General features: G+C 36.3%; 1 protein-coding gene across 3 annotated transcripts in view; it reads right to left on the reverse strand.

Moving 5' to 3' along the window:
- The window catches only part of DGKH (diacylglycerol kinase eta), a 172,492-nt gene that overhangs the window by 131,168 nt on the left and 31,562 nt on the right, over nucleotides 1–9,762 (reverse strand). The gene's annotated exons all lie outside the window — the stretch shown is intronic.

Here is a 9,762-nt window from a genome sequence, read left to right on the forward strand (position 1 = left end):
ATTCAGTCACCAAAAAAGAAGGTTCTTTCTCTAGTCTAAAACAATCAAGAAAAAAAAATGGGTGATGTTTAACATGCTTTCAGCATGGTCTTGGTAAACACACTGGATCCTCTTTTGGAAGGATGGGGTGAACTCTACTAACAAGACGAAGCTGGAAAACATTATTTCACCCTCTGTCATCACTTCATTAGGTTTCTCCCTATTGTTGAAGGCTATGAGGCTTTTTCCTCTAATGAGTTTCATTTTGTGGGTCATTAGGCTGCTTCCTTTTTAAGTCAGAATCCTACCTGTGATTATACCACAAGCTTGACTTCAAGCAACACGGTAAAAATCCTCTGTGAGCAAAACATCTTTTTTGATACCCTTTTGTTATCCTTTCAAAAGCTGATGCAAGCAGCAGGCAGTCCTGCGGGATCCATCCCAGCCAGTGCCCCCAGCCTGCCGGGGCAGACAGTGGAGAAGAGGTTTTTGTACCATTTGATGTGCTTTATCCTGAAGAAGGCACCTAAACCAGGCCAGACATCAACACAAACATGCCCATTTCCCTCCACTGATTATAAGGTAGAAGTGACTGGCTCAATATTAGGTAAGATGAATATTAGCTCTGTCATTTTTCCTTGTCTAGATTCATTTCTGCTTTGCCTTTTTTTCCCTGTTACTGAATAGCATAACCTGTACACTTCTAACTTCTGTTTGCTCTTCTTTGCCAGTTGTCTCTCTGAGTTACAAGCTCCCATCTCTATTTTCCACCACCACAGATGTGTTCTTAACAAATGTCAATTGCATTCTCTTCATGAAAAATACTGTATCTTAGTTTAAAAAAAAAGCAAACAAAACCAACCAAAATACAAACCACCACCACCCCAACCCAACTAATGAACAAAAAAGCTAATTATAAATGTGACATTTGGATCCAAGGTTTTGGCTGCAGGAAAACTTCAGGATTTGCTTTGATCAAGGCAGATGAAAGCCAAACCTGACAGTGAAAACCCAAACAGATGACTTGTTTTTGCAGAATCCTGTCTGCATACAAATTGCCAAAGTTTGATGATGTACCCAATGCAGGGATGACAGTCACTGCAAAAGGGTGATAAACAGATAAAGACCTACACTTTACTTATTACTACCCACTGTAGGTTTTTATTATTATCTTTCATACTCCTGGGATTTTTGCATGTAAGTTACACATGTGTATCACCATGTTCATCCCTCTTTTGCTGCCAGTTTGCCTGGATAGTTCCTCCCTTTGGAGAGGAATAAGGAAAATGCTCCATAGGGAAGATCAGGCTCAAACCAGTTATTTTTCACATCATGCTTTCTGAATAAAGTGCATTAAGATTAAGACAAGCAGCTGAAAGAGTCTTTATATGTATCTCAGCAGCAGATTGCTAACAACAACTCTAAGTTGCTGTTTTATCTGAGGTATTCACAGTTTCAGAAGGGAGGGACAATGTCAGTTCACACGTGATGGTTAATGGTAAAAACAGAGAGAACAGGAAGAGGTGAATATCATGGTCACCCACAAAAACACATACACAGAATTAACAGGGATAAATTAGACCTTTCTGAAGAGTATTTTATGCTGTTCTACATATGCTTCAGTGCTTAAATCAAATATTTCTGAATTACTTTTAAGAAGAAAAAAGTTATCCACTATAAAAATCTTAAGACCAATAATTCTGAAGAACTAGAAATCTCAGATTAACTTGGCCAGTTATAAAAAAAAACAACTCTGATTTTTTGCACTTTATCTGCATTAGAAATATATCATGAACCAAACAAATAAGCTGATGGATTAACTACTTAAAGCAATGTGATTTTAAACTCCGTTCAAAGCATAGAGGCATATGTCTAATGAAATCAAGAATGTCAAATACTCCCTCTGTTTGGGACACTCAGCCTTTAATTTCATGCTTAAGATCACTGCAGGCAAGTTTAGGAAATCTGTCAGCCTTCACATACCCGCACAAGGTGGAAATACGGTCATACACCCTAAAGAAAAGGAATCTGGACATTCAGCATATGAGAGCAACAAGGAGACGCACATAAAGAATCTCAGTCCGGCTCACTTGGTAACCGAGTTGCATCCAGCAGGATGTTTAAAAATGAAGCGTTTGTTCCTCAAAGTAAATCACCGAAACATTAAAGCGGAGTTTTAAACATAGTTTTTTCTATCATTTGAGAATTTACATTTTTATGTCATTCTGTATTTACAAGCAGCTTCTCTACCCAAACATCAATTTGACATTAAAAAAACCCCACACATATCAAAGGAATTATATGCAAAATAATTGCTGAGCATCAGTGAGCAGAAGCTAATTTTAAAAATAAGCCTGTTTGACTAGATTAATCTAGCAATTTAAATGTGTACTTTTTCTTAGAAAAAAAGTAACATTAATAGTACATGGATCACTTTCCTCCAGATGCTACCAATTGTTAGGTAAAAGTATCTGTTGCTGTACGTATATGAACACAACAGAGAAGACACAAAACTAACATAGAAATAACTGAGACATAGGTAATTTATTAAGCTGTTGTACCCAAAGTCCATTTTCAAACTTCACAGAGTTGTTCTAATGCAGTCTAGTGACCAAAAATTCACATATAAAGAGATTTATGGCTAACACTTTCCTGTCCAATTCACTTTCTAATTAACTTGTCTAATTTCACTTTTAGTAGAAATGTTAAACATCAAGTCCTACGAATTAAAAACTGAGATAGTGGGTTCCAGCACTTCTAGGGAAAATGGGAGATATAAAAAAATAAGTTATTACTGAAAATGTTAACCCAAGCTTTCTCCAAGTAACAAATAACTGTGCCGCTTATTAACTCATTTCATTCAGAAGGATTAAGGGTAACTGGCGATACAGCCCTACATTATAAAAAAACTCTGAGGCTGAAGAATGAAGTGGAGGGAGAGCAACTTACTTTCACTTTAAGATGTGGAAGCTACTAGAGGGAGGAAATGTTAACAGGTTTTTTTTTAAATCATTGAAAGTTTTCAACTATATTTCAGCAATGAATTCCAATTTGAGTAAACTGCAAAATGATTTGAGACTAAACAATTCCAAAATTCATGGTTATTAAAGGTACACCTTTGGTTTTTTTCTACCTAAGACAAACATGTCTTAATTTCAGTCTCGGTGCATAAAAGCTCCCTAGCAAGGCAAACAGAGAATTATAAAACTCCATTAGCTGTTCAGCAGAAGTTTAGATTAAATACAGAACTTCAGATGTAAAAATTGCAAAAACTAGGTGAACCATCTCCAACTAATGCTAAAAGTGTATATGCTGCCTTACGGTTCTTAATACAGCACTACAAAAAGCAAACAAAACCAGGTGCTGATAAACCCAAGGTTTTAAAGGCTTCTTTCTCTAAAAATTATCAAGGTAGATTATGAGCAAAATAAATAAGCCAAATCAAGGTAAATCATAAGCAACATTGTTTTAGATTATAAGCAAAATAAAATTAAATGTTATGATCAAAAACATACCAGACAAATTATCTTCTTGCACCATCCAGAATACATTGCACAACAAATTTAAGTTTAAGTCTGAGCTACAGACCAGACCAAGGTTTGCATACCCTTTAACGCAGCACACAACCAGTGGGCTGGAGGTAAAGGCATTTCAGATGGAAAGCAGGCACAATGCAAAACTATAAAGAATAGGTACACTGGATGGATTATGGTGGAACACTGCACTAAAAAACTGAGAAAAATACTACAGGAAAGGCTTACAGTGTTTAAAATCATATATTTTCAAATTATTTGAGACACCTAAACAGGTAGATAAATGAAAAGGAAACATCCTTTTATCAGTCTGATTATCCTACCTCACTAACCCCTTCTTTGAATCCCATATAGGTTTTCATCAGCAGATTGTTTAAGAAAAGGCATTTGCTCTCAGACCTTTTTACATGATTTTGATATTTTCTTACAATGAACTCACAGCATTCCAGTTAATACAGTAAGAGCATTTAAATCCCTGATTTTGTTTATTTTTCTCTATCAGACTTGAAAGGAAAAGTTAGTCCTTGGTTTTCATATTAACATATGTAACTAGCCATGCAACCCCCCAAAAATATGGAAAATGGGTTATTTCTGAGTAGTATCTAAGCAGATACTTACATACAAAATATATAGACATCTACAAACAAAATGAATAATCTTTGTGGACAGTTACACTGCTACTAACTCAGTCCTAAACACATAAAAAAAAAAAAAAAAGGCAAATTAAATTAAATAAAAGAGAAGACACTGGAAATGGATAATTAGAAAACAATCATGATCCAGAAGATCCTGCCAGCTTGCAGCTGTAGTGACTAACAGAATATTGATAGAAAGCAGCTAAGCCTATTCACCAATTACACATCTGTTTAAGAACTGCAATGAAGATACAGCCTTTCAAACCAACATTAATGTCCAAAAAATCTTCTTCTCTTTGAGATAAAGCAGGGATGCTACTACATGTTTATTCATCTCAGTGGTTTGGGGGGTGAAAAAGCCTGGAGAAAACATGAAACAAAAACAAACAGATGCTCCCTTGCCAGGAAAACAACCCCCTAAACTCCCTAAAAATTTCCATGTGTCTAACATATATATAATGTGCACAGGCATATTTACACACACACACACACACAGATAGATACATATGTACATGTCTGTATACAGTGTATGCACAAAAATAACTCTGTATGTATAAAAACAAAATCTTTAAAATATGCAAATATATATAAACTATGTATATTTGTGTATATGTTTCCGTATCTGTTAATATGCATATACGTAAATATATTTATATATGTGCACACACACACACAAAATCTCAGCTATGTCTCTTTCTCAAAATTTGTATTCCAAGAGTAAGATTGAGTTTGCTTGAAGGGAACTAGATAATAAATAATGTATTATTTATTGTTACCTAGATAATAAATAATGCATTATTTATTAATATATAATTAATATAACTTGGACTGTTACCTGTTTCCACAGGAGAGTGCATTAACCACTCTTACTTGCAGTCCTCTTTTTTGCATTGCTGCTCTGTACTGACAAGCCTGGAAAAGAGGAGAGCTACTACACAGTATTCCTTTCCCCAAAGGCACTAAGTAATTCATAGACCATAGCTTAGGAATTTATGAAAGTGAGTATCTGACACTTACTTGAAGCAAAGGAAAAACTCTTCCTTTTTCAACTTTTAAGAATCACACACTGGCCTCTTTTACATTTCTGAGCCAACCTCTATATTATATTACTTCATTCAACTGTTAAATTTATTTAAAGCTATCAAACCATATGAGAAAAAATGTCAAAAATGAAAGTGCTTACAAAACAAGGAACATCAGCTTTAAGTATTACTTACAGCCAGAGGAAATTAAGCTCTCAGACTCTACCCCTATATCACACTCCCCACAGCATCCTTTAAAATCATCTATTTCTTGAAACCATGGGTTTCTTATTCCACATTTCAAGTGCTGACCCCCTGCTTTTCATCATGAAGAAGTTGTAGGTGAAGCAGATGAGCAAACGAAGAGCATAAATAAACTATTAAAAAAAAAAAAAAAAAGGAAAATATGCAGTGGATTTGGGGAAAGGGTGTAGTACCAGGTTATCTCCAATTCACTTAGACCACCCCATCTGTCGCCTTTCCAAAGCGCTCCCACCCTGCGGGCAGACGGAAGGGTTATCATCGCCATTGCACAGATGTGGAGTTTCATCCAGCTGTGTAACGCACCAAGGGAAGCTGAGCAGAGTCTGGGGGCTTCATCTGACTCCTTCCCCAAGGTTTCCAGTGATTGCACAGGGACTTTATTTACTGAAGCTGAACAAAAAATTCACAACAGAACTGGCAAAATGTAACAATGGGTTTGTTCTCATCAACTTAACATCTGGTTTCTGAATTAACATGGAAGGAGTTATAATTATTAAAGCAGAGTAATCACAACAAATAGCAAGAGCTCCCTGTCTCCAGAGTGACTGACCCTATTTGCTTGCATCCATTTATTACTTTTTTTTTTTTACAGATTATAAACAGTCTCAATGACATCTCAAGCAATCTGTGTTTCTTGTTTTTATTGATCAGCACTGTCAATTGGCTCAGTTCCGTGCGTCAGAATTTTATATACTGTAAAATGCCTCAGTACAGTGCAAATTTTAGGTACAGTTATCGTATATATGGTCCCATGCATACAGGTGTTCTCCTTCTGGATGAATAAGCAAACACTCCTTGGTAATCTGGTTAGGACAAGTTTTGAATTTAAAACAAAATCTCATGAGAAATAAAATATCCCAGTCCCCAAACATCATCTGCTTAATATGTAACAGTCATCTAATCTGTATTTTTTGCTCAATTAGTTTAGTTTGACAATTGTTCTCCTGAACAGTATGCCAATATCCTATAAAAAATGGATAAATGAAACTTTCTTCAAAAGTAGTTGTCTGAAAGAATTAGAGATATTAAAACTGTTGGCAAAAATTCTTCCTCTTTTTTTTTTTTTTAAGTCAAAACCTGTTTGCATTTATACAAGCAGAACTGAACCTAGTGGTGAACACTGATTGTACTACCAAGACCCCCAAAATAAGAAGGTGTGCTTATTCTTATTAAACTGTGAATTAAATTAACAACAGAACTCAAGATACTGCAATCTATGCCATTGCCAAAATACTACATTATTTGGATGGAAATTCTAACTTCATCTTTGCTCGAGTGATGAGCAGGACGGCAGTTAAACCAGGCTTGGGATAAACGAAGTGGAAAGATTGGACTTGATTCCCCTTCCCACACAATTCATGCTCTACAAATAGTTGTTTCTCACATCCTGGTGCACGGCAGTTCTGTCCCAACTTGCTCAGTTATAGTAGCCAACATTGGCAGGGCAGATCATGCCTTTCCCTCTTACTCATTCCATCTAATCTTCTGCCCTTTCAACAAACTATGTTTACTTTTTTTTCACCCCAATCTCATTTCAAAACAGATTGTTTCTTCTCTAACTGACCCTTTTTAATTAGGTTTAATAATTGAAGAAAGTACTTCTTAGCACAAGTGGGGAGAAAATGTTATATCTAGAGGAAAACATTTGCCTGGACAGAAAAAAAAAAAACAGATTACAAAAAGGCATGCAAAAAGCATAAGAAACAGAATTAAACTGTTTGCTCTGGTGATGTAGTTGTACAGGCGTCATGAAATCTCCATTTAATTTCCCATTTACCAAATTCCAATCACTCAACTGGACACAGGCTGTTTTAAGCTGAGCCGGCATGAAAATGATAGATCCACAGACACAGCCAAGAGTCCCTGAGCAAACATTGTGGCTTTTTTTCCTCACTCGGTTCTGCTTCCCAGTTCTTTCCCGATCATTTCTGAGCCAGATCAAGTTCACCACATGGGCTGCACAAACCTCCCTCTTCCTTTCCCCATTTCCTCTCTACTTTTAAACTAACAGACTGACGTAGCTCGTCTCCTCTGTTAAAACACTGTGTTTATCCCCAGTTTAACATAATTCTTCTTTTTTTAAAAAAAAAAATTAATCTCCAGCACGCTCAACGGAAGTTTTCCACATGTTCTACTTGGATGAGCATGTATTAGTTAGTGGGTCCTATTTTTAGCTGTTTTGCCTTACTTTACAGTTTATTTCCTTAAATAGCAATCTGGATATCGACACAGAGCTACGCAGATGAAAAATAAAACATATTCCCTGTTTCACATACATTTAGGGCCATGGAATTTTAAGCTTATAAATAGCAATATCTGAACCAAGGAGGACTGAAATTTAGCATCGTAAGGTTAAACTAAAAACTTGATTATTATGACTTGCTAACTTATACAGATTTTTTTCATGGGAAATCAATCCACTTAATTTTAGATCTTATTTTTTTTTTTAACAATGGAGCAGCAGCAGCTGCTACAGAATTTACTGGTAATCTTAATTATACTATAAGCTTTACTCTGAATCCCCTTTAAAGTTGAGGCACCTCAACGGAGGTGGACAGGATCTCCCTCTGGAGGCCTTCAGAGGCATCTTCCTCCCTCTCCTGCCAAGGTAGGAAACTTCACTTGGTTGCACAACGGGTTGGCTCCCGCATGCAAACTCAGCCCAAAGATGCTCATTTTCTCCTTCCCGTTTCCCCATCACCCACATACTGACCTGCATTTCACCCCCCTGTCAACGATGTTGATGGAACCCGGATCAATGAAACGACTGAGGTAAAAACAAAAATAAATTCTTTTTAAAAGAAGATCATGTCAAAAATCTCATTCACAGAGCGAACCAAAGAATTGCACCAGCAGAATGAAGAGAAGCAAATGGCAACACCACGAAAAAAAAGAAGCCCACAAAAGGAGACCACTGTGGGAAGCAGAAATTTCTTAAAGGGGTTTCAACTCTGAATGGTGATACCAATAGTGAATAGAATCAGTCTGCCTTCACCATACTGGTGGTAGTTTGAGTACAAAACACTGCAATGAAGTCACAAAAGAAAAAAAAAAAACTTGTAAAGCCTCACTTCAAATCAGAGGAAAGTGCAACTTCTCATGGTTTTGCAAAGCTCTGCCCAAACTAGGGAAAAATGGTAAGCTTTCTGATTAAAGTCTCCTGTTCAGTGAAGTTGAGCTGAAAGAAAATCAGACGGTATTTTCAAACGTGTCCACAAGTCAGGTAACCACGTTATTTAATAACACAGGAGTTACCTTCTCTTGCAAGGCAGATGTGTCAAACACGGGACCAGGAGGAGCGCCAGCATATAATGGAGCTTGCTGGTTTTCATAGCTTTGGTACAAATTTGAATTAACCAAAAGCCCCTTCCACAAACAATGCAATGCATTTACCCGTACACTTTTTTGACTGGTTCGTTCCAAGTTTTTCAAGTCTCTTCCTTCTCTGTATTTTCACTTTACAACCTGGTAAGGTCATCTTCCATATCCACCTAAGCAGCCCAGTGACAAATCTTGCATTAATCTACCTTAATCTTTGAGAAATCTGTCCTGTCTTCTATATGATAACATATGACAAGATATGATCATACAAAATAACCCCCTTCTCCTGTGGGGATACTTCTGTGCTGCCAATAACCTCCAGAACATCCTCGCTGACTCCAAATGGGCTTCCCATTTCTACAGTATCTTTTATAGCACTTAAATGGGAAACTTAATTAGTCAAGACGGAGACTGGAATATTTTGTATTTAACTTAATTCTGTATTTTATATATACAGCTTTCTACTAGAACCATTTAATGAAATGAACGATTTAAAGAAGATGTTTTTGATGATGGTGATATCCAGAGCACACTTCTGCAGACAGCGCGATATGAATTATAATAGAAACATGAATAAATCAAACATATTAAAGTGTTTAATACTATACAATGCTAAAAGTTGTCATTTAATAGTCACATGTTAAAGTATTTAAGTAAAAGAAGAAAGAAGCTGTGTGTTCAACAGGCGACTGTTCTCTTGCTTCTTTGTGCGTTGAAAAGAAGGCATTTTAAACTATCAGTTTATCTACTAGCACATATCAATAAGTATTCAGCAACCCAGTATAATGCCCTCCTTGATAGGTTCTAAATTTCTGTTCCTGCAATGTCGAGTACATAGTTATTTTAGTAAAGTACGATTCCCAAGCATCTGTCTTTTGAGTTAAAAGCTTCAAGAGGAAGCTGATGATCTAGCTGTTGCCAAAATGTATTTTTTTAAATTGACATTATAATTAACAAAATTAGCACGAAAGCAGTCACAAATCACAGAGCATTTCCCTTGTAATAACT

This window comes from Columba livia, chromosome 1 (assembly GCF_036013475.1).
Source record: "Columba livia isolate bColLiv1 breed racing homer chromosome 1, bColLiv1.pat.W.v2, whole genome shotgun sequence".
In the NCBI taxonomy this organism is placed as follows: Eukaryota; Metazoa; Chordata; class Aves; order Columbiformes; family Columbidae; genus Columba; species Columba livia.